Source organism: Procambarus clarkii, chromosome 2 (genome assembly GCF_040958095.1).
Source record: "Procambarus clarkii isolate CNS0578487 chromosome 2, FALCON_Pclarkii_2.0, whole genome shotgun sequence".
Lineage (NCBI taxonomy): Eukaryota > Metazoa > Arthropoda > Malacostraca > Decapoda > Cambaridae > Procambarus > Procambarus clarkii.
This window is the reverse complement of record NC_091151.1, coordinates 3,783,864-3,809,157: the sequence shown is the minus strand read 5'-3', so window position 1 is coordinate 3,809,157 and position 25,294 is coordinate 3,783,864. Positions and strand designations below refer to the sequence as shown.

General features: G+C 46.2%; 1 long non-coding RNA gene across 1 annotated transcript; it reads right to left on the bottom strand.

Annotated features, from left to right (window-relative positions):
* Positions 1-13,669: 13,669 nt before the first annotated feature.
* Positions 13,670-21,841, bottom strand: LOC138366904 (uncharacterized). The gene is made up of 3 exons (XR_011229245.1): positions 21,616-21,841; positions 20,430-20,608; positions 13,670-13,974 (listed from the first exon to the last, which is right to left on the bottom strand). It is a non-coding gene; the product is annotated as an uncharacterized lncRNA (long non-coding RNA).
* Between the last annotated feature and the right edge of the window lie 3,453 nt (positions 21,842-25,294).

Genomic DNA, 25,294 nt, shown 5'->3' with positions numbered 1-25,294 from the left:
CAAGGTTGGTGGGAGGCAGGGATGGTGGGAGGCAGGGTTGGTGGGAGGCAGGGCTGGTGGGAGGCAGGGCTGGTGGGAGGCAGGGCTGGTGGGAGGCAGGGCTGGTGGGAGGCAGGGTTAGTGGGAGGCAGGGTTGGTGGGAGGCAGTGTTATTGGGAGGCAGGGCTGGTGGGAGGCAGGGCTGGTGGGAGGCAGGGTTGGTGGGAGGCAGGGCTGGTGGGAGGCAGGGTTGGTGGGAGGCAGGGTTGGTGGGAGGCAGGGCTGGTGGGAGGCAGGGCTGGTGGGAGGCAGGGCTGGTGGGAGGCAGGGCTGGTGGGAGGCAGGGCTGGTGGGAGGCAGGGCTGGTGGGAGGCAGGGTTGGTGGGAGGCAGGGTTGGTGGGAGGCAGGGTTGGTGGGAGGCAGGGTTGGTGGGTGGCAGAGTTGTTGGGAGGCAGGGTTGGTGGGTGGCAGAGTTGGTGGGTGGCAGCGTTAGTCGGAGGCAGGGCTGGTGGGAGGCAGGGCTGGTGGGAGGCAGGGATGGTGGGAGGCAGGGCTGGTGGGAGGCAGGGCTGGTGGGAGGCAGGGCTGGTGGGAGGCAGGGCTGGTGGGAGGCAGGGCTGGTGGGAGGCAGGGCTGGTGGGAGGCAGGGCTGGTGGGAGGCAGGGCTGGTGGGAGGCAGGGTTGGTGGGTGGCAGAGTTGGTGGGAGGCAGGGCTGGTGGGAGGCAGGGCTGGTGGGAGGCAGGGCTGGTGGGAGGCAGGGCTGGTGGGAGGCAGGGCTGGTGGGAGGCAGGGCTGGTGGGAGGCAGGGCTGGTGGGAGGCAGGGCTGGTGGGAGGCAGGGCTGGTGGGAGGCAGGGCTGGTGGGAGGCAGGGCTGGTGGGAGGCCGGGTTGGTGGGTGGCAGAGTTGGTGGGTGGCAGCGTTAGTCGGAGGCAGGGCTGGTGGGAGGCAGGGCTGGTGGGAGGCAGGGCTGGTGGGAGGCAGCGCTGGTGGGAGGCAGCGCTGGTGGGAGGCAGGGCTGGTGGGAGGCAGGGCTCGTGGGAGGCAGGGCTGTTGGGAGGCAGGGTTGGTGGGAGGCAGGGTTGGTGGGAGGCAGGGTTGGTGGGTGGCAGAGTTGTTGGGTGGCAGGGTTGGTGGGTGGCAGAGTTGGTGGGTGGCAGCGTTAGTGGGAGGCAGGGATGGTGGGAGGCAGGGATGGTGGGAGGCAGGGATGGTGGGAGGCAGGGATGGTGGGAGGCAGGGCTGGTGGGAGGCAGGGCTGGTGGGAGGCAGGGATGGTGGGAGGCAGGGATGGTGGGAGGCAGGGATGGTGGGAGGCAGGGATGGTGGGAGGCAGGGATGGTGGGAGGCAGGGATGGTGGGAGGCAGGGATGGTGGGAGGCAGGGATGGTGGGAGGCAGGGATGGTGGGAGGCAGGGATGGTGGGAGGCAGGGCTGGTGGGAGGCAGGGCTGTTGGGAGGCAAGGTTGATGGGAGACGGGATGATGACAGACACTCATCACAATCAATAAGCACATACTGAACATTCTTAATGATACACATATACATTTCTTCCTTTACACATGCATTATGTTACCAGACGTACAACCAAATACGTTTATGATTAGGTACACAGATAATTTGCAATAGACATTCAGACAATTGAACAAAGTTTCAATCTTGGTGCAAAATTCTTTTATCTCTCCAGAATATTCAGGCACAGTCCTTATCTCAGTATTTCTATATTCATTATTCACCGGACACTCAAGAACATAATGGGTGAGGGTGTGAGAACTTAACATACCACAAAGTTTACACTTGGTGTCATGATCATTAACAATTATTCCATATTCCCAGTAATATTTGTTCCCAAGCCTGAGCTGCATGTGTACAGTCACTCCAAGCATTTCTCATTTTACCATGAATGAAATGAGTGTTTTGACTCACACACACGTCGTGTTGCATGGTTTGGCTTCCCTCATACATAATACCTCTCCTTGCTATTTCTGTTTGTGCCTGAATATTTGTCATTTTGGTTCTTATTTGACTCATTGTTAGAACACATTCAATGTTAACTTGTGGTTATGATGTGGCGCGTTTGGCCAAGTCATCCGCCACCTCGTTGAGCACTATTCCAGCTTGAGATGGGATCTACATACCATATTAGCGAGTAATTGAGAGATTGGCGAGGCGTCACCAGTGGAGTCCTGCAGGAATCAGTCCTTGAACCTATTCTGTTCCTGATATACGTAAATGATCTCCCAGAGGAAATAGACTCGTTCCTCTCATTGTTTGCTGGTGACGCAAAAATTATGAAGAGGATTAATTTAGAGGAAAATAGTGTGAGGCTCCAAGATGATCTAGACAAACTGAATGAATAGTCCAACAAATCGCGACTAAAGTTCAACCCAAGCAAATATAAGGTTTAGAAACTAGAGGGAGGAAATAGGAGGCCATACACAGGAAACCAGATGGGAGATGATATCCTTCATGAAACGGACAGAGAGAGAAAGATCTAGGGGTTGATATCACACCAAACCTGTCTCCTGAGGCCCACATGAAATGAATAACATTAGCGGTGTATGTAAGGCTGGGTAACATCAGGGCTGCCTTCAGGAATCTGTGTAAGGAATCCTTAAGAATTTTGTATATCTCATATGTAAGACCAATCCTGGATTACACGACCGCAGCATGGAGCCCGTACCTTGTCAAGCAACAAGACGTAGCTGGAAAAGGTTCAGAGGTTTGCTACTAGGCTAGTCCCAGAACTAAGAGGTATGTGTTACGAGGAAAGGCTGTGTGAAATGCAGCTCATGTCGCTGGAAGACAGGCGAGCTCGGGGAAACATGATCACAACCTACAAAATTCTCAAAGGAATTGATAGGGTAGATAAAGATAAACTGTTTAAGACGTGTGGTACGCGAACAAGGGGACACAGGTGGAAACGTAGTTAGAAAGAACATCTTCAGTGTCAGAGTAGTTAACAAATGGAATGCATTAGGCAGTGATGTGGTGGAGGCAGACTACATACAGTTTCAAATGTATATATGATAGAGCCCAGTATATTTAGGAATCTGTACACCAGTTGATTGACGGTTGAGAGGCGGGACCAAAGAGTCAAAGCTCAACCCCCGCAAGCACAACTAGCTGAGTACATGAATTTCACTTTGTGACCTTTCAGCTGTATCTCATTTATACTTTTCTTACAATCCTCAACTATGGACTTGAATATTGGATTTCGACTGTTTAAGGAATCAAGTGCTCCTCGGCTATCGACAAATACAAAAACATCTTTGTCGTCTTGACGTACTTCCTCCGAACAAGCCTGAATAGTCAGCAAGTCAGCGTGTGTGGATATATAATTACTAAGTCGAAATTCAATTTTCCTGTCCACAGCTCCTAATTCAGTATATTCCCTTTTTTAGGACACCACACCCTGCCCTGTCATCCTCCTCCACCGACCCGTCACAATATATATGTAAACTTTTGCCTCTTGGTAACCGAGATATCATACTTCCATACAAACACCGTAATTGTCCCGTTTCAGGATGAATCTTTTTGACCTTGAGAGGAACAATTTCGACTTCTATTTTTTGTACTTTCCATGAAGCAGACCTATTACACTGTCGAGAGAGTTTGCAGCAGTCAAGTACATCGTATTCCCTGAGGTCCTTAGTAAATACCTTCGTGTAGCATGTCTCTCTCCGTTTCTTGGAAGTGTGTACGTCACTCAAGCAATTCTGAACGCTGTGAAACAGCATATCCCCTCCTCCTCTCCTCATGAAACGAATAGATACTCCAGTGTTAATGTCACGGACCTTATCACACACACACTGTAAGTTTAATTCCATTCTCATCATTTCAACCATTGCATTTCTTTGACATCCAAGAATGATCATCATAGCCTCGATCTGTATCAACTCTAGTTTTTTAATTCTGCCTTGCCCAGTGTAAGACAAAACCAGCGTTGCATAATCTATCAGGGACCGAGCAGTGCATATGTATATCATCCGCAAGATAGGTAGTCCAACACCTTTACCAGAAAATGCTAGCGCCTTTAGAGGATGCTGTTGGGCTCTACACAAAGGTGCTGATATGATTCAGCACCTTTGTGCCGAATCTTTTTCAGCACTTTCACTCTGGCATGTGTACCCAACATACATGCCCAGATACTTGTACTTCTGAACACGGCTCAGATCCATACCACTTAGAGTAAGTGTTATATTTCTTCGTTTCCAATACTCATATTCGGTTTTGTCTGCATTTATAACTAGGCCTAACTTGTGACAGGTTGTACCAAGTATGTAAAGAGCAGTTTGAATTTTGTTCCCAGAAGTGCCTTGTATAAGAATGTCATCAGCATATATGATCGTCGTGACCCCTGGAGGATACATCTCTGATGCTAATCTGTTCATTAATACATTGAATAAGGTGGGACTTAAAACTCCTCCTTGTGGGTACCTAACTGAAACCGCCTTTCCTCAGACATGTATCCCTGGCAATTCATCTGATCTTTTCTCACTTGAAGCTAATCTCGTAATCAATATAGCGATCTCCCTGATATTCCAGATCTCCCCTGATCAACTGCTTCTTGTAGATCAACAAATCTCTACAATTGTCATCCAAAGTTGACAAACACTATGAGACAATCCGCAGTACTTTTGCCCTTGATAAAGCCAAAGAGGTTATTGGACATGTTATCTCCTACAAAGTCGATTAGCCAATGTAAGAAAATCCTATCCATCATAATACAAAAGCAGGATGTTAGGGATACAGGCCTGTAGCCTCCGTTTGACTTGAGCATAAGAATGATGACAGCCTCCTTCCATTTTCTTGGAAACTTTCCCTCCCTAAAACTCTCAAGTAAGGGACTAGGTTTCCTAACTGCAAAATAATTAAGAATGTCATACGTTACTCCATCTTACTCCGGAGCAGTAGAGCTCCAAGAGTTTCAAGGGTTGTTATAGCCGGGAGGAAGGGTTGTAGAGATAAGCTCCCACAGCCTGTAAAGCGCCCCTGATGGCGTGCGTCTCAAATAGCCTCTGACAACCAAGTCCTGCTCCTGGCCTGCACATGTGGCTTAGCATCTAGGCCTGACGGAACTGCTTCTACCAACAGGAGAAGGGGCGAAGGCGGGTCTCTGGCGCCTTAAAACCAGTTGCTTCGGGCAGATGGGACTCCTTAGCCAGGGAAGGCAGCTCATCTAGGGGATGGAAAACCCCGAATTCAAACCTCTGCTGTCTTGTGGCTAAACCCACTCATGGGAAAAACTTCGGGAGTCAACCCTTAGGAAAAATCCGGAGTCGGAGTCCCTAAGGCAGTTTGCAGTTGTTTACAGCTACATTCTGGCAACTCCTGCGACGACACTGGTGCCAAGCATATCGGCACCTGCCCTTTCCTTGGTTCACATCGGTGGCGTGGAGAGGGTGGATCTGCTACATGGGCAACAGCTGGTCCTCCATAATTACTGCCCAGGCCTGTGCCCTGGAGAGGACACTCCAGGCTCAACACGGGAAGTGACAGTTACCGGTGATAAGCCTACCACTCAATTGGCGTAGAGTGAGGCGCCAGAGGTTGCTTCCGTCAGTGGGAGAAATCATCTGATTTCATAGGACAGCTACCGCCCGCCTCAAGCTGGGCAGCTCCCAGCCAATAAGGGGCTGTCCTGTCATGGTCCGCCTGCTCCACTGGGTCCGTGGGGCTTAGACCACAATCCAATAAGCGGATCATCAACCCATGCACCAGGCAAAATAAAACAAACACAGAGCCACCCAGCTCTCAAACTGGGCACATGGAACATGAGGACCAAGACACTGGGTCTCTTGGAAGATCTACTAGAAATGAACGACGCCCGCAAGACAGCGGTGATCAACAATGAACTGAGCAGGCTCCAGATGGACATAGTCGCCCTGCAGGAGACACGTCTGCCCGCAACCGGCAGCATATGGGAGAAGGTCTTTACCTTCTTCTGGCAGGGCAAACCACCAGAAGAGGTAAGGGAGCATGGCGTTGGCTTTGCCATCAGGAACAGGTTGTTAGGGTCCATAGTACTGCCCACGGGGGGGTCTGCAAGGATCATCAAACTTCATCGTCATACAGCAGCAGGAATGGTCAGCCTCATCAATGCCTATGCACCAACACTGACCTCCTCTACCGAAGCGAAGGACAAGTTCTATGATGACCTCAGCCTAGCTCTCAGAGACATACCTCAAGAACAGCCAGTCTTCCTCCTGGGAGATTTTAATGTAAGAGTTGGTTCTGATCACAGCTCTTGGCCTTCCTGCCTGGGCCAGTTTGGATTTGGGAAGATGAATGAGAGTGGGCAGCGCCTCCTAGAGTTCTGCTGCCGTCATGATCTCTGCATCACCAATTCCTTCTTCGACACCAAGCCCCGGCATAAGGTTTCCTGGAGACATCCCAGGTCTAAGCATTGGCACCAACTCGACCTGGTGCTTACGGGGCGTAGCAGTCTGAGAAATGTCAAACTGACCCGCAGCTTCCAGAGTGTAGATTGTGACACCAACAACTCTCTCGTCGTTTGCAGAGTAAAGTTCCAGCCCCGGAAAATCCACAGAGCAAAGAAGGAGGGAAGATCACGCATTAACGTAAACTAGACCCGTGACCTTCACAAGGTGGAGGAATTCATTGCTGCACTGGTAAATGCCCTTCTTCTACCACCCTGCGATAGCGCAAGTGAGGTGGTCACATCTCAGGGGCACTATTTTCAACACTGCCATGTCCACCTTCGGTAAGAGGCAGTACAAGTCAGCAGATTGGTTCGAGGCCAATGCAGAGGAACTGTTGCCCCTCGTAGAGGAAAAGAGACGAGCTCTCTCTCATAATACAAGAACCTGCCCTCAGAAAGGAACCTACAGGCTCTCCATTCTGTCCGCAGTAGAGTTCAACAAACTGCGAGGCATTGTGCTAACGATTACTGGCTTCGACTCTGTTCCAGCATCCAGACTGCGGCCACTGTCGGCAACATAAGAGGTATGTACGAAGGAATCAAACAGGCAACAGGCCCTACACAAAACTGGACGGTTCCTCTAAAGTCAGCCACTGGAGAGATCATTAAAGACTGCGATCAACAGATGAATCGCTGGGTGGAACATTACTCTGAACTCTACTCCAGAGAGAACTTGGTCAGTGTAGAGGCTTTGGATGCAATCGAATGCCTGCCCATCATGGAAGAACTTGATCTTGAACCAACTGTGGAAGAAGTTGAGAAAGCAATGGATTCACTTTTCCCAGGGAAGGCCCCAGGAGACGACGGGATTCCGCCTGAAGTTCTCAAGTACGCTCGTGGAACACTTAAAACTGAGCTTCATGAACTTCTGTGCCAGTGCTGGAGGGAGGGCTCGGTGCCACAAGACATGGGAGATGTAAACATCATCACTCTACAAAAATAACGGTGACAGAAGCGATGTCAACAACTATCGTGGCATATCCCTCCTCAGCGTGATTGGCAAACTTTTCGCTAGGGTCGTCTTGGTCAGGTTTCAGATTCTTGCTGAAAGAGTGTACCCCGAGTCACAGTGTGGTTTCCGAGCAGAGAGGTCGACCACTGACATGGTGATCTCCCTGAGACAGCTTCAAGAAAAGTGCAGGGAGCAGAGAAAGGCCTTGTACATCGCTTTCATTGACCTTACAAAGGCCTTCGACCTCGTGAGCAGGGACGGACTCTTCAAGATCTTGGCCAAAATTGGCTGCCCACCCACCCTACTCAGCATGATACAATCGTTCCACAAGGACATGAAGGGGGACAGTCGTGTACGACGGCTCAACTTCTGAACCATTCAACATTAACAGTGGTGTTAAACAGGGGTGTGTTCTTGCTCCAACCCTGTTCGGCATCTATCTTCGCAATCCTCGTCAAGCATGCCTTTGGAACAACCACAGAAGGCATCTATCTTTGTACAAAATCTGATCGAAAGCTCTATAATCTATCCCAGATTCCGAGCAAAGACAAAAGTCCAGATGCGAATCCTCAGGGAGTTCCTCTTCGCCGACGACGCAGCGATCACCACACACACAACAGAAGGCCTGCAGCAGCTACTCAACTGCTTTGCTGCAGCAGCTACTCAACTGCTTTGCTGCATAACCTTTAATATAAATAATAATATAAATATAAATAATGCATAAACTTTGCAATTTTAACCTTTACAACAGGTAGAGCAGTGACAGTTTTTGCTAATGATCACTATAGCTACTGACCCATCACAATATATATGTAGTGTGCTTTCTGTAGTCAATTCTCTAATTATACAATCCTATGATGCTCTCAGCTTTCCTATCTCATTCATACTTTTTCTTTTGCACTGGAATAATTACTACATCTACGTTACAATCCCCCCATGGTGGTGGGAATTCTCTCTTCGGCAAAGCAATACATTCTGGAATACCATCATGATCTATAAGATTAGAACATAGGGTACTCATATTCTCTTATTATTCATTAACATTCATTGTTCATTACATTTTATAACAGACATTAATTCATTAGCTCCACCTCCTCATTAATCTAATCGCAGAGACTACATTTGTCTCCAAAATTACATCCCGAATACTCTGTAGGGACCCCAGACATGAGGGCCGTGTCATTCATACCTGCTTTCCTTAGGTTTGTGGACCATCGATCCTGTCCAAACTTTATTATCTCAGTCATTGGGTCCGACTTTATGGCAGGGGAAGCATGTCTGAAGGAAGTCTGGAACCACTCAGTGGTATGAACTGCCCTAAATCAACAGCAGTGCCACTGGAAGTTCATGACCCCATCCCCCTAGAGGACCGTGGCATGGAGGACCGGATGGTGGGAACAGTCAAGTGGTGTTTAAGGAAAACCCTCCATCACCAAAAGATTGATCTACAAGAGCTTCACACCATTGTCACCGAAATTGAATCAAGGGTCAATAACAGACCACTGACCAACCTCTCTTGACGATCTTTCACAACGTGACCCATTAAGTCTATCTAATCTGATATATGGAGGAATTTGTAACCATCTAGCGTTACTCAAGGCAGAGTTGGTGGGAGGCAGGGTTGGTGGGTGGCAGGGTTGGTGGGGAGGCAGGGTTGGTGGGAGGCAGGGATGGTGGGGAGGCAGAGTTGGTGGGAGGCAGAGTTGGTGGGAGGCAGGGTTGGTAGGGAGGCAGGGCTGGTGGGAGGCAGGGTTGGTGGGAGGCAGTGTTGGTGGGAGGCAGAGTTGGTGGGAGGCAGAGTTGGTGGGAGGCAGAGTTGGTGGGAGGCAGAGCTGGTGGGAGGGAGAGATGGTGGGAGGCAGGGTTGGTGGGTGGCAGGGTTGGTGGGGAGGCAGGGTTGGTGAGAGGCAGGGTTGGTGGGAGGCAGAGTTGGTGGGAGGCAGAGTTGGTGGGAGGCAGAGATGGTGGGAGGCAGAGATGGTGGGAGGCAGGGTTGGTGGGAGGCAGAGTTGGTGGGAGGCAGAGTTGGTGGGAGGCAGAGATGGTGGGAGGCAGGGTTGGTGGGAGGCAGGGATGGTGGGAGGCAGGGTTGGTGAGAGGGAGAGATGGTGGGAGGCAGGGTTAGTGAGAGAGAGAGATGGTGGGAGGCAGGGTTGGTGGGAGGCAGGGTTGGTGGGAGGCAGGGTTGGTGGGAGGTGGAGATGGTGGGAGGCCGAGATGGTGGGTGGCAGGGTTGGTGGGAGGCAGGGATGGTGGGAGGTGGGTTGGTTGGAGGCATGGTTGGTGGGAGGCAGGGCTGGTGGGAGGCAGGGATGGTGGGAGGCTGGTTTGGTGGGAGGCAGGGCTTGTGGGTGGCAGAGATGGTGGGAGGCAGGGTTGGTGGGTGGCAGGGATGGAAGGAGGCAGAAATGGTGGGAGGAAGGGTTTCTTACTAAGAACCTCAAATTCATATGAAGAGCAGTAAACAAAATCAGGGGTTGTGACACCAAATTTACAGCTCACCCAGATCCAGGAAATGTTTCTAATGAGTTAGTAGACAAATGGGCTAGTGCTGCTAATATGGAGTCCTTATCTGAAGACACGAGTCACCATCGAGTCATGGGAAAATATTAGAAATGGAGTAACTATATGTGCTTTAAATACTGGATAAGTAACATGCACCAAGATAACTTACGCTGAGCTACCTGATGCTATAGAAAGTGGCAGCTCTACTGCTCCGGGGTAAGATGGAGTAGTAGGCATCTGTCAATCTCGTGGGGTTATGGAGTTATGCCCTGGGTGTCTAGTTGTTGTAGTTTAGTTGGATGCAGCGCCTTCTGTGGCTGTGAAGGCCAACCCGAGAATGACAGTCCCGAGAACGCAGATAAACGCCGAAGCGGGTGCGTCTGACAGTGGTCGTGACCTCCTCTGAAGTCTATTATCCTCCGCCTGCCTCTTCAGTTCATCCTCGAATTGCTGGAGTCCCTTCTGCACTTTACATCTCCAGGCAGATCTGTCCGCAGCTGCTGCCTCCCAAGTGTTGATGTCGATGTTCATCTGCTTGAGGTCGCATTTGCTGGCATCTTTGAAACAGTGGAGTGGGTCTAATTCCTGATGCCAGTTCTCCATACAAGAGGTCCTTCGGTATGCGGCCATCGCCCATGCGTGTGACATGTCCCAGCCATCGCATGCGTCTCTGTTTCAGGAAAGTGAACATTGAAGGGACTCCTGTTTTCTCGAGTACTGTGTTGTTGGTGACGTGGTCTTTCCACGTGATGTCAAGGATGCGTCTCAGGTTCCGCATGTGAAAGGTATTGAGCCGTCTCTCCTGGCGAGAGCGCTGGGTCCAGGATTCCGAGCTGTAGAGAAGTGTACTCACCACACATGCCATGTAGACTTGTGCCTTGGTGTGCACTGTCAGTTTGGCATTTTCCCAAATGCGCTTTGTGAGCCTGGCCAGTATTGTTGCAGTCTTCCCGACATGCCTGTTGAGCTCAGTGTCCAGGGAAAGGGTGTCTGAGATTGTGGAGCCCAGGTACACAAACTCGTGAACTGCCTCCAGCACATAGTCTGCTATATTTATACCGGGTAGCTCATTGACATCTTGTCCAATCACCTTTGTCTTCTTCAGGCTGATTGTCAGGCCAAATGCAGAACAAGCTGCAGCAAAGCAGTTGAGTAGCTGCTGCAGCAAAGCAGTTGAGTAGCTGCTGCAGCAAAGCAGTTGAGTAGCTGCTGCAGGCCTACTTAAATAATAAGTTTTTCACAGATTAAGGAGCAAATCAAAAATAAAATACTTCCATCTATCACAATGGCAGGTTCGAAAGAGGAGTACACAGTGTCTTGTTTCCATTACATCAGTGAGTCTTCCTTCCGCTGCTTTAGCTCTGTGGTGACTTGTGATAGATGGGAGTATTTTATTTATTATTATTTCCATCCATAAACTGTTACAAGTTACTAGAGATTGACAGATCCGTAGCTGGCCTGTGGAACATTTAGAACAAATCGGTTTTGTTTCGAGGCGCCAGGACAGTTTTAGTAAAGAAAAAATCCTGCTTGATAAACTTGCTGGAATTTGATAACAAGATGACGGGAATCAAGCAAGACAGAAGGATGAGCAGAATGCATATTCCTCGACTGCCAGAAAACATTTGATACGATCCTGCATGAAAGACTCCTACTCAAATTAGAGGAGCAGGCTGGTGTAACAGGAAAAGTCCTAAGGTGGGTCAGAGAATATATCTCAAGAAAGAATCAAAAGGGCAGACATATCAGAGTGGAGAGAGGTTACAATTGGAGTACCACAAGGGTCGCTTCTAGGACCCAACTGTTTAAAATTTATGTCAATCATCTGACAGAGGAAATATTCTCCTGAATCAATATTTACCAAAAATGGAAAGCTAATGAGAAGTCAGGACAGTGATAGATTGTGAGCATTCAGTTAAATTTGGACATACTTCAAAAATTTTCTCAAAAATGGCTGTTAGTTTAACCCAGCCAAATGCAAAGTTATGAGGAAGGGAACAGGCGCACTAAGACCAGTACAGCCATATAGAATAAAAAGAAAACAGATTATTTTATCGGAAAAGAAGAAAGTCCTGGGAGTGGACATAACGCCATTTGTGATGCCAGAAGCTCACATTAGCAGAATAACAGCTGCATAAACCATTTTGGCCAACATCCGTGTATCCTTCAGAAATTTGGGCAAGGGAGCTTTCCGGTCCCTATATACAGGAAAGGTGAGACCCACACTTGAATATGAATCCTCAGCATGGAACTCTTACCTATAAAAGGACAAGAAGAAACTAGGAAACGTCCAAAGCTATGCAACGAGACTCGTTCCTGAGGTGAAGGGTTTAAGCTATAAGGAAAGACAGAACTGGGCCTTACCACACTGTAGGAAAGGGGAGAGAAGGGGGGATATGATAATATATAAAATTTTAAGGGAAATTGACAAGGCAGACAAAATAATATTGTTCAAAGCAAAGAACAGCAGAACGAGGGGATCATAGAAAGAAATTAAAGACCCAAATGAGTCACATGGACGTCAGACAGAACTTTTTCAGTGTCAGAGCTGTCAATAAATGGAACTGGTTAAACGTTGAAGTCGTTGAAGTTAATTATATTAAACAATTTATATGTAAATATGAATAAAGAGGGATAAAACAGACATTGCAATAATCTAAGAATGTTTAGAAGGTGGGGCTAAAAGCCTAGCGTGACCATGAAGGCACATCTCGGTGAGTACATCTATGCGAGTCCGCACAAACACATACACGCATGCACAGGTCCTTGCAACAGAGTATATAGCACTCTGAGGTCGTTGTCCTATGGGCCCGGGTTTGATTCCCGGTCGAAACAGAGAAAATTTCCGATTTTTTTTCACCTGATGTATCTTTTCATCTAGCAGTAAATAGGTACCTGGGAATTATGCAACTGCTGCTGAGGGTGATGTGAAAGGAAGAGGAAAAAAAACACATGTAGTTGATATGAAAGAAGGAAAATAGGGCTGGAGTCGGTAAATTACACAACCAGCGATTAGAAAGGCGGGGTCCAAGAGCTAAGAGATCGACCCTACATGTTTATTGTTTTAGATTTAGGTACCCGGAAGGGAATGTCCATGTAGCACGGTCTATAGTGAGCCCGACCCTACAGGCACACAGTAAATACACACACACACACACAGGACGCTGAACACCGTAACTGGTTGCTGTACCTGGCCCCTGGCCTAGACCCCAACATAACAGTTACAGAAGGCGTTATGGAGCTTCCAAGCTACTAGGTGGGTGTGGTAGTGGGTTTAATGTCCAGTAGTGAAGTATGTACTTTTAATACATACTCACACTTGCTCATACTTCACATTAATAGAAATAAACTATATATTAATATTGTTGAAGTGACTTGTGAATTATTTGTATGTGAGGCTGCCTCATGTCAGGTGAGGTGAATGACGTCACAGGTAGTTGACCCATCAGGCCAAGCTAGTCAAGAGGCGCGGCGGGCAGTGTGGCGCGGGCCGGCGTGGGGAGAGGTGCTGCTCAGCCCCCGCCTCATTGGTTTTACTAAATTAGTCACCTGGACAGTCCTGTGCATGAGGTTACCTGCGCCAGGCTTACAGGCAAGTTATTCTAGATGATTAGTTATTTTATCACATTGTGTTCTATTGGTAGAATGGTCTATATTTGCTGACTCTAAATAAACATAGTTACAAGATGTTAAGGTTTTATTAAATAAAAAAAATTTGTTTTGGTTTACTCATTTGTATAGAGTAAAATACATTTGTCTATTGGACGAGACGTGTGATTAACTGTTCCACAACAGCGGCTTGAGTGTCAACTTTATAGTGACATTAACCGTTCGACCCAAAGCTATCTTGAGGTTATCTTGAGATGATTTCGGGGCTTTAGTGTCCCCGCGGCCCGGTCCTCGACCAGGCCTCCACCCCCAGGAAGCAGCCCGTGACAGCTGACTAACACCCAGGTACCTATTTTACTGCTAGGTAACAGGAGCATAGGGTGAAAGAAACTCTGCCCATTGTTTCTCGCCGGCGCCTGGGATCGAACTTAGAACCACAGGATCACAAGTCCAGCGTGCTGTCCGCTCGGCCGACCGGCTCCCTCTGGTGTAAAAAGAGTTTACACAATTATTATTATAGTTAAATTCTGGCAGTTATAAGGTGTTTGTTAACGATCAGATTTCAATCTTTGAAATACGGACCAAAGACTTAGTCTAGCAAGCGTCACATGCCCCCCCCCTCCCCCCCCCCCCATACTCTCGGCCCATCCCATGTGAATGAAACTGTCCATCCTGAGTCAGTGTCGTCCACGCTGCCGCCAACCCCAGAGACGCCTTAATTAACATTAACGTCCTGTGTAACCAAGTACTATATTTTGTTCACTACAAATATATATTAATGAATATTAAAATTGTGTGTAATTTAAATATTTGTAAAATTTAAATAATTTCCATCAACTATGATAGTTGTTGATGGAAATTATAACACGTGAGTGCATTCCCACCTGTCTCCCTCGCCTCATAAATAATATAGTATTATAATAGTTTACGTATCAAAAACTGTTGTAAATAAATCTTGTTAAAATGTATGAACTGTTGTGGGTCAGTGCACGGACGAGCATAGACTGAGGACAAGTTAAATGTAAAGCGTTCTTCATGTCCATGTTTGGCTGCCAGGTTAACGACCACTTGGCCGTTGTTGAGAACGGTCATGTTTGGCTGCCGGGTTAACGACCACTTGGCCGTTGTTGAGAACGTTCATGTTTGGCTGCCAGGTTAACGACCACTTGGCCGTTGTTGAGAACGTTCATGATTGGCTGCCGGGTTAACGACCACTTGGCCGTTGTTGAGAACGGTCATGTTTGGCTGCCGGGTTAACGACCACTTGGCCGTTGTGTTGAGAACGTTCATGTTTGGCTGAGGGTTAACGACCACCTGGCCGTTGTTGAGAACGTTCATGTTTGGCTGCCGGGTTAACGACCACCTGACCGTTGTGTTGAGAACGTTCATGTTTGGCTGAGGGTTAACGACCACCTGGCCGTTGTTGAGAACGGTCATGTTTGGCTGCCGGGTTAACGACCACCTGGCCGTTGTTGAGAACGTTCATGTTTGGCTGCCGGGTTAACGACCACCTGGCCGTTGTTGAGAACGTTCATGTTTGGCTGCCGGGTTAACGACCACCTGGCCGTTGTTGAGAACGGTCATGTTTGGCTGCCGGGTTAACGACCACCTGACCGTTGTGTTGAGAACGTTCATGATTGGCTGCCGGGTTAACGACCACCTGACCGTTGTGTTGAGAACGTTCATGTTTGGCTGCCGGGTTAACGACCACCTGACCGTTGTGTTGAGAACGGTCATGTTTGGCTGCCGGGTTAACGACCACCTGACCGTTGTGTTGAGAACGGTCATGTTTGGCTGCCGGGTTAACGACCACCTGACCGTTGTGTTGAGAACGGTCATGTTTGGCTGCCGGGTTAACGACCACCTGACCGTTGTGTTGAGAACGTTCATGTTTGGCTGCCGGGTTAACGACCACTTGGCCGTTGTTGAGAACGAGCTGTGGATGACTCAAGTCTGAGGTTGGGTTATGCCATTCTGTGGTATAAGCCTGCTTTTTGCATCAAACAGTCTGACCTGGGCGATTATCTAGTTATTTCTTCATCTTTAAATTAGGATATGTTCAATTTAGTATTCTGAGGTATTTAATATAATGTGTAATTTCAGGTATGTACGAGGGTGCATCAGTAGAATGGCACTGCAGGTTTGGTCAACCAGACCCAAGAAATTGGTCTCGTACAACAGCACTGCAGGTATGGAGGGATTAAAGTTACTTGGGAAAACTTTCGAATCGCAATTGGTCATAATGTAGTGTGTGTATATTCCCACAAGTACAACAGGTGAAGGGAACTAGTTTAACATGTTATACCTTGCAGCGGTGGCCTTCTAATAGGTATAGCCTAAGAACTCTCTACATTAACCACTTAAGAGTGGTAAACCATTCTTCTGGCCAGTAATTTGAACATTTAGTTGTGGTGTAACATGGGTTAATGTTCATCTAACATTTTTGGGTACATTTCATTCCTCTTCCCTCTCCATCCACCCTTCTGTTAGTCTTTACTATCCCACCAGTCCAATCAATTATAAACACAAACATTACCCAAGAGGGTGATGTTGCAGCTGGGGTTAGAAGGAAAGTTTGTGTGAGGGGAAAGTGCCGGGGCATAACCTAGCAAGCTGAATATACCGTCGGACACAGTTTTGGGAGGCTGAGCACTTGCAGCTACGTCGCCATCATCCGCATCTTGCACAAGATATTGGTAGCCTCTGAACGCTGCAGCAATTCTGCAAATTGACAAATATTGTGGTCAGGCGGCAGACACTGAAGTGTTAAAGGTGAACATTCCCGGGTCTCCGAAACGAGGTAACGTGGTGCTTCAGGTTTGTTGTTAGTGCTAACGGTTCCTCATTATTAAGGGGAGAAAAGACTATATAATTGGCGTATGATGCCTTGCCGGATTATGTAATTGGCGTTTACCGTAGTGCGCCCGGCCGGACCCACCCGGGAGGACGGTTGCCAGGTACTGCTGCTGGTTCTACTACCTGTGCTGAGCCATCTGGACGTTGTGTTCGTAGCAGCTGGCTATTAAATACTTTACCATCTGCCAACCACCACGTATACCAGGGGGCCAGACGGCAGGTTTCTGTTCAGCCTAATGCACGTAAAGTGCCAGGAACCTGCCTCCTAAGGCCTTCTCCTCCACACCACCATGAAGAATGGTTGTAAAGTTCTGCCTCCAGCTCCACTCGCTGTTCAAAGCCATCTGGAGGTGATATTCACTCCAGCCGACTGCAAAACTCAACACCTGGTAATTACGAAGTGCACAAGGGGGACCAGTGCCAGACCAAAGACTCCTGCCATCACTCCAGCTTCCCCACAAGTACCAGGTGCTGTAACTTCTGCCAGTGGTGGGCCTGCCCCTGATGTAGAATGACCACACCTCGATTCTGCCAGTAGTGGGCACGCCCTTGATGTAGAGTCGGCTGGAGTGAATATCACCTCCAGATGGCTTTGAACAGCGAGTGGAGCTGGAGGCAGAACTTTGCAACCATTCTTCATGGTGGTGTGGAGGAGAAGGCCTTAGGAGGCAGGTTCCTGGCACTTTACGTGCATTAGGCTGAACAGAAACCTGCCGTCTGGCCCCCTGGTATACGTGGTGGTTGGCAGATGGTAAAGTATTTAATAGCCAGCTGCTACGATCACAACGTCCAGATGGCTCAGCACAGGTAGTAGAACCAACAGCAGTACCTTGGCATGCCAGTAGTAGTACGTGTTAGATACCTAGATGTGGATGTGGGCTGTGCCTTACTCTTGGTGCTGGCGGTTTGGGTTTGTGGCAAGTCAGCCTGTGGAATGATTTTGGTAAGGCGTGCTAGGGAGTTATTTATGAGTTTTTCTATCATCTGTTCAAACAATGTGTGTCCAGCAATGGTGGCTTTGTTTGGGCTGATGTCAGTGTCTGTAGCTGTTGATGGGATGTCTTTTGGGTCAGTCTCAGGGGTGGGTTGTGTTACTTGTATAAAGAATTTAGTTAGAAGTCGGTCCAGCGTCTTTTCTAGTGCATTTTCGATGCGTGTGACAAAAGTTTCAACAAGATCATTTTCGATGCGTGTGACAAGAGTTTCAACAAGATCAGGACTCAGTTGTGCATTTTGTGAGAAATGGTTGGACCCTGGGGTTGTGGGAGTGTCGGTGACAGATATATCAGGTACACACAAAGGCTGTGTTTGAGTGTGAGGTAGTGTTTGATGATGGGCTGTGTTTGTGTGTGAGGTAGTGTTTGATGATGGGCTGTGTTAGGTTGTTTCAGTGCACTACTGTATAGCAGGTTGTTGGTAGGAAGAACCTTAGTTTTTGCTGCTGTTGCTATGTATGAAGGACACTGTTTGAATGTAATGTCGTGATCGCCACCACAGTTTGAGCAGGTAAGTGTATGTGATGTACAGTCTTGCGTGTAATAGGAACCAGAGCATTTCCCACATTTAATGTCTTTGGTGCAGCCTTTCCAGGTATGGTTAAAACCTTTACATTTAAAACACTGAGTGGGACGTGGTATATACACCTCTAGTTTATGGTGGAAGCCGTTTAACCAAATCCTCTCAGGGGGAATGTAGTCTAGAAAGGTAAGCAGAGCAGTGCCTGTATCATTCAGTTCTCCGTTTGTTCTTCCCATAAATTTTTTGATTCCATGGATCGGGATGTCATGTGTCTCAAGTTGTGCTTTGATGTCGTCTACACTGATGTCTACCACATGTCGGATTACATATTTTGTTAATCGGTTCCCTAGTGGTTTGTAGCACTTGACTTTGTGGCCACAGATGTCAGTAATGTCTGAAAGCTTTAGTTCTTCGCCATGTTTGTGGTCCACTGCGATCAGGTTTTTTTGTTTATTTGGTCTCATATTGTGCACATCGATCCCGAATATCTTGGGGATGGCATTATATAAGATACTTTGTGCCCGGCTATTTCTGAACACATTTTCCTCTTCGCCATCAAAGGCAATGATGAAAGTTTGCAAATCAGAAGAACTTGGCCTACCTTGGATGAGCTGCAGAAGTTGATATTGAGGCCGCGTGGTGCCGGCATGGTCTCTGTTTACCTCTGAAAGTTGGCGGCGTTTCGCCTCCAATCTGTTTGCCTTGCTGTGATGTTTGCTGTCTAGGAAATCTCCATCAAGATCCTCTTCTAGGGCCGGGTGACGTTCATGATCTAAATGTGTGGTATGCAACAGTGGTTCCCCAGTGTCCTCAAAGGTATCGTCAATATTTGTAGGAGAGACGCTGCGTGATCCTCCACCAGACGCCATGACGCCTCGCTCCTCAACCATATTGAGAGAGAGAGAGAGAGAGAGAGAGAGAGAGAGAGAGAGAGAGAGAGAGAGAGAGAGAGAGAGAGAGCGAGAGAGAGAGCGAGAGAGAGAGCGAGAGAGAGAGCGAGAGAGAGAGCGAGCGAGCGAGAGAGCGAGAGAGAGAGCGAGAGAGAGAGCGAGAGAGAGAGCGAGAGAGAGAGCGAGAGAGAGAGCGAGAGAGAGAGCGAGAGAGAGAGCGAGAGAGAGAGCGAGAGAGAGAGCGAGAGAGAGAGCGAGAGAGAGAGCGAGAGAGCGAGAGAGAGAGCGAGAGAGAGAGCGAGAGAGAGAGCGAGAGAGCGAGAGAGAAAGCGAGAGAGAGAGCGAGAGAGAGAGAGCGAGAGAGAGAGAGAGAGAGCGAGAGCGAGAGCGAGAGCGAGAGAGAGAGCGAGAGAGAGAGAGAGAAGGCAAACATAGCTTGGTTATTGCATCTTGTTTTAAAAAGGGGTAAGAATAAGAAGAGTCATGTTCCATAAAAAAAATACTTTACAGCAACCATTATTTATGAGCAGTAAGAGGGAAACGGGATCCGCACATACAATTTCCAAGCATTACAACGCTATCGAGGTAAACATAACATAAAAAGACAATAATGTAGAAGTATGCTATTAATCAGCTAGTCAAAACTTAACATAACAGATATGATTTCACAGAGTTTTAACCTTTGCAAGTTTTTCTATGTTTTCTCTTCACTTGTGCTAAGTGAGTCAGACAAAATGTGACATTTCATTATTAGCCAGGCAATACGCTATTAGCTAGATAGTCAAAACATATAACACGCATTATTTTACAGGAATTCTTTTTTTCTAGCAAATATGGTTCCTTTAAGCAGTTCAAAACATCAAACACCAGCAGTCCGCGAAATAAGAGGCTGACTTAGGAGGAAAGAAATGGTATTGTGAAATATGCACCACACCAACCTCCCGAAGACAGAGGAGCTTAGGGAGACGTGATCACTACATACATAGTCTCCTCCTCCTCCTCTTTCTCTCTTAGTCAATAATCATCCTTTACAGTATTTCTTGACTAAAATAGCACTCCAAAACATAAGCGGTCATTTTTATTCTCACTGTCGCACTTATAGTCAATAATTTGTTTCGCAGAGTGACAAGTTATGCTTAGTGACGAGATTTCACGGTGAGCACAGTTTTATGAGAGTTCACAGTGTATTAATTACGGTCGTGGATATGCTATGTTATGTTTATGAAGATCAGCACTTCTTATGTTTACCCATTTCTCCACGCTCTGCTTTTCAGTCTTCTCATATTCTTTTCAAATAAAGTTTACTTACTGTTTTCCAGTAGATTGGCTTCACATTACATATATTAATCAACTTTCAAATTTAGTTCAGTTTTTTCAATATCACAGCTTTGTCGGCCCCCTGCCAGTATCTAGTTCAAGACCTCGTATTATCAATGTCATTAATACTACTATCATCAACCATGTATTGGATGTCTCAGTCATTCAGTTAACAACTTAGTAAGTGTTTATTGAACGTGGGAATCACTTCATGTGTGCTCATTTTAGTTTAGTTTAAAGTTTTCCATCTTATCTTACTGTTATGGTGTTATCTTACCTGATGACACTGATACAGTCTATCATGGTGTTATCTTACCTGATTACACTGTTGATACAGTCTATCATGGTGTTATCTTACCTGATGACACTGGTGATACAGTATCTCAAAGAAGTCAGACCGTGGCGCTGACAAATGGCAGACATGATATCGTTGGCTGTCAACTTGTCTCTCTCCCCTGTCGGGAAGAGCAGTATGCTGGACGTTACGCTCCAAGGCAAAAGCTTCAGTCGATGGTAAAATTTTCTCCACTTTATAAACTGAAATTGTGTGCAAGCAAAGTAAGGCAAACGAGTCAGCAATGCGACAAACAAAATATAAATTACGGAAAGGTCAGCTTTTGAGTACAGCCGTCTTCATTTGTTAGGTTTGTTATAACCAAATTTAAATTTAAGCAATTAGAAAGCTTTAACATACATTTTTATATATTTATCTCAGGGTTCTTCAATTTACTGTAGGTTTATATTACTCACCACTATGTTGTATCATTAAGCGTAGAGATGTATTACTCAATGTAGCATTACATTACTCACCAGTGTTGTGTTACTAATTTTAGGGGTGTATAACTAACTGTTGGATTATATTACCCACCTACAGTGTTGTATTACTGACTGTTGAATTATATTAATCACCACAGTGTTGTGTTACTAACTGAGGGTTGTATTACTGACTGTAGGATTATATTACTCACCACAGTGTTGTATTACTCTCTGTAGGGTGTTTTACTGACTGTAGGATTATATTACTCACCACAGTGTTGTATTACTCTCTGTAGGGTGTTTTACTGACTGTAGGATTATATTACTCACCTCAGTGAATAGAAAACCAAAATTATGTTTTTGTGATATTTTTATACAGAATTACACCAAGTCTTCCGCACTCTCCTGAATACTTCATTAGTCGTTGAGATGTAAATCTCGTCCTAACCACACACTCTCACCTTGATAAAGCACTCAGGTGATAGCGAAAGAGTTGCTGTAAATCAATATATAACTTTCACAAATGCACAAGTATTGTTTTTATCCTGTGTTTAAATGTCTGTGAGAAGACATTACGATTACTTACTCACCACTGTGTGGTATTACTAACCGTAGAGTGCTATTACTCATCAAAGTGCTGCATTACTCACTGTCGGTTTGTATTATTCACTGTAGGGTTGTATTACTCACTCTATGGTTGTATTACTCACTGTAGGGTTATATTACTCACTATGGTTGTATTACTCACTGTAGGGTTATATTACTCACTGTATGGTTGTATTACTCACCTCAGGGTTAAGGATGACTGTGTTCCAGTAGCGACAGACACAAGCATCGACGGTCAACAGATGAACTAGAGGCACGTGCGTGAATTACATCTCCAGGACCTCTCTGGGCAGGCTGATGTCCACCACTTCCGAACACATCCTGTAATAATTACATGTCCACCACTTCCGAACACATCCTGTAATAATTACATGTTCACCACTTCCGAACACATCCTGTAATAATTACATGTTCACCACTTCCGAACACATCCTGTAATAATTACATGTTCACCACTTCCGAACACATCCTACAATAGTTACATGTTCACCACTTCCTACAGTAGTTACATGTTCACCACTTCCTACAGTAGTTACATGTTCACCACTTCCTACAGTAGTTACATGTTCACCACTTCCTACAATAGTTACATGTTCACCACTTCCTACAATAGTTACATGTTCACCACTTCCGAACACATCCTACAATAGTTACATGTTCACCACTTCCTACCGTAGTTACATGTTCACCACTTCCTACAGTAGTTACATGTTCACCACTTCCTACAGTAGTAACATGTTCACCACTTCCTACAGTAGTTACATGTTCACCACTTCCGAACACATCCTTCAATAGTTACATGTTCAACATTTAAAATTCAGTTCCGAATGAGAATTTCATATTTACTGAATATTTATGTTTATGAAAAATAATTTTGTCGCTTTGAGGAGGTATAGTAAACAATGATCCTGGGATATGCAACATGAGCACAACTACAACCAGGTATTTTGCCTTGGCCCATCTGCTGTGGCAGATATCCCTGACTGTTTCACAAAAATCTATGCAGCCATTCCTGGATGCTAAACCATGTTTGGAACTGCATAACATTATATTAGATCTAAGTTGCTGCCTCCGACCGCCAGAGATCTCTGGGAATGGAGCGTCCTATTATGAACAACTATAACTCAAGGCTCACGGAACCTCAGTGAAGAGAATATCTCGATATCATCCTGGAGGACCCTAAATATTTTTTATGATCGTGATTTTTTAATATTTTGTAAAGACAACATGATCTGTCTGAAGGAAGTTGTGGAAATATTATGATGATTTTGATATGATGATACGATGATGGTGGTGATGGGACATCAGTCACAGTACACGCTATTATATATGCTCTTAACTCAGAACTTATGCAAATAATGAACAAATCCACAAGGGCTGTGATGAGGGTTCGAACTTACGCACAGAATGATCCCAGACGCTGCCTTAGTCAACAAGGCCATGACATGGTGTATTGAATTGAGGGCGAAGAGGTACAACAGCTTGTTGGGACAGCCCGAGTGCATTGGGGGAATTGTGTAATACCCTGGTTTGTCTCGCGGAGAGGCTGCAGGATCCGTGTAAAGTAAGTGGAATTCTCAGTTGCAATTCTTTTGACCGTGTCGTTGCCTAGTGGGTGTACAGATTCCTGAGCCTATTGGGCTCTATCATATCTACATTTGAAACTGTGTATGGAGTCAGCCTCCACCACATCACTTCCTAGTGCATTCCATTTATTAACTACTCTGAAACTGAAAAAATTCTTTCTAACGTCTCTGTGGCTCATCTGGGTACTAAGTTTCCACCTGTGTCCCCTTGTTCATGTCCCACCCGTAATGAAGAGTTTGTCTTTGTCCACCCTGTCAATTCCCCTGAGAATTTTGTAGGTGGTTATCATGTCTCCCCTTACTCTTCTGTTTTCCAGGGATGTGAGGTTCAGCTCCTTTAGCCTTTCCTCGTAGCTCAATCCTCTCAGTTCCGGGACGAGCCTGGTGGCATACCGTTGAATCTTCTCTAACTTTGTCTTGTGTTTAACTAGGTATGGACTCCAGGCTGGAGCTGCATACTCCAGGATTGGTCTTACATAAGTGGTATACAGGGTTCTGAAAGATTTCTTACACAAGTTTCTAAAGGCAGTTCTTATGTTGGCCAGTCTAGCATATGCCGCTGATGATATTCTTTTGATATGGGCTTCTGGGGACAGGTTCGGTGTGATATCAGCCCCCAGATCCTTCTCTCTATTTGACTCTTGCAGGATTTTCCCTCCCAGATGATACCTTGTGTTCAGCCTCCTGCTCCCTTCGCCTAATTTCATCACCTTACACTTTCCTGAATTGAACTTTAGCAGCCATTTTCTAGACCATTCCTCCAGTTTATCCAGGTCATCCTGTAGTCTCTGTCTATCTTCATCCGTCTTGATTCTTCTCAATTTTTGCATCATCAACAGACATTGAGAGGAATGAGTCTATACCCTCTGGAAGATCGTTCACATATATTAGAAACAGGATGGGTCCAAGTACTGAGCCCTGTGGGACTCCGCTGGTGACATCTCGCCACTCTGATGTCTCCCCCCCTCACCGTTACTCGCTGTTTCCTGTTGCTTAAGTACTCCCTTATGTACTCCCTACCTGTATGTAGGAGTCTATGGAGACAATTCAAGTGAAAGTGATTGAGCTGTTTGGCGTGTTTGCTTAGACAGTCCAGGTCTCGCTGGCGTAGAGAAGTGTGGCGAGTTAATTCTAAACCACCAAATCTTCAGTTTGGTGTTAAGACTGAGGCCCCTCCTCTCCCAGACATTTTCACAGTCTTCCAAAAGCAGTGCTGACCTTTACGATGCTGTAAAAAGAGGTAAGCTATAGTTCTCGGGCCTGCCTCTGACTATTAGACTTCGCTAATATTTTAACAAATGATATCAATAAGTTTTATTACAAACAGTTTGCTAGTGTTTGCTTACATGCTAGTTTTGTTACATACGATTTTTGGTATATGCGAGTTCTGTTACAAATTGGTTAGGTTACAGACTCAGGCGAGTCTGTAACATAGCTGGTTTTGTTGAACAGAACGTAAAGATACTAGTGGTTTCTACAGTTATGATGTGTAATGCTATCGTTAACTTGGTTGGTGTTTAAGATTTATTTCTGCAGTGTGAGTTAAACTATAAATTATTTTTAAATTATTTATCTTTAAACTAATGAGATTACTCCTGTCGACATGGTAGGTGATTATACAGGCATAATACCTAGGTGGGTTGAATAACGAAAATCGTTGGTATATTCAGGTTATGCGATTACACATAAATTAGAGATGAGTGCTGTGTTTCAGTTAATGTTAGTAGGAGCTTGAGTATAAGGCATACCCCTCTAGAGTAATATTGGGCAATTAACTCAGACATATTAATTTAAGAACAATATTGCAGTAATCTACTTTTTGTTTAATACATTTGATGTGAATATTGCCTGGTTTTTAAAAACCTGTGTACAACAACAACTACAAAAAAAAACCGACTGTTTTTAAATTGTCTGACTATAGATTAGAATGAGATCAGATAGGTTAGGTTAAGTTAGGTTTTATTAGAATGGGTTAGGTTAGATTAGGTTGGACTAGAATGAGTTAGTATGCCTGGGATGTTACCTTTAGGGACATCTTGTGGGTGTTTTTGGACTATAATCCGATACCCCTTCCTAGTATATGGAACTAAACAACAACAACAGCGATTGTTGAAACATTAGCAAAGTCTAATCGTATGAGGTAGGTCTCGAGAACTATAGTTTACCTACCTGCATCTTAATTAACAAAGAAAATATTTAATATTAGCTGTACCCGGCCACACGTTGCTGTGGCTCAGCAATGCATGCGCGTTGCTGAGCCACAGCAACCCTCCCC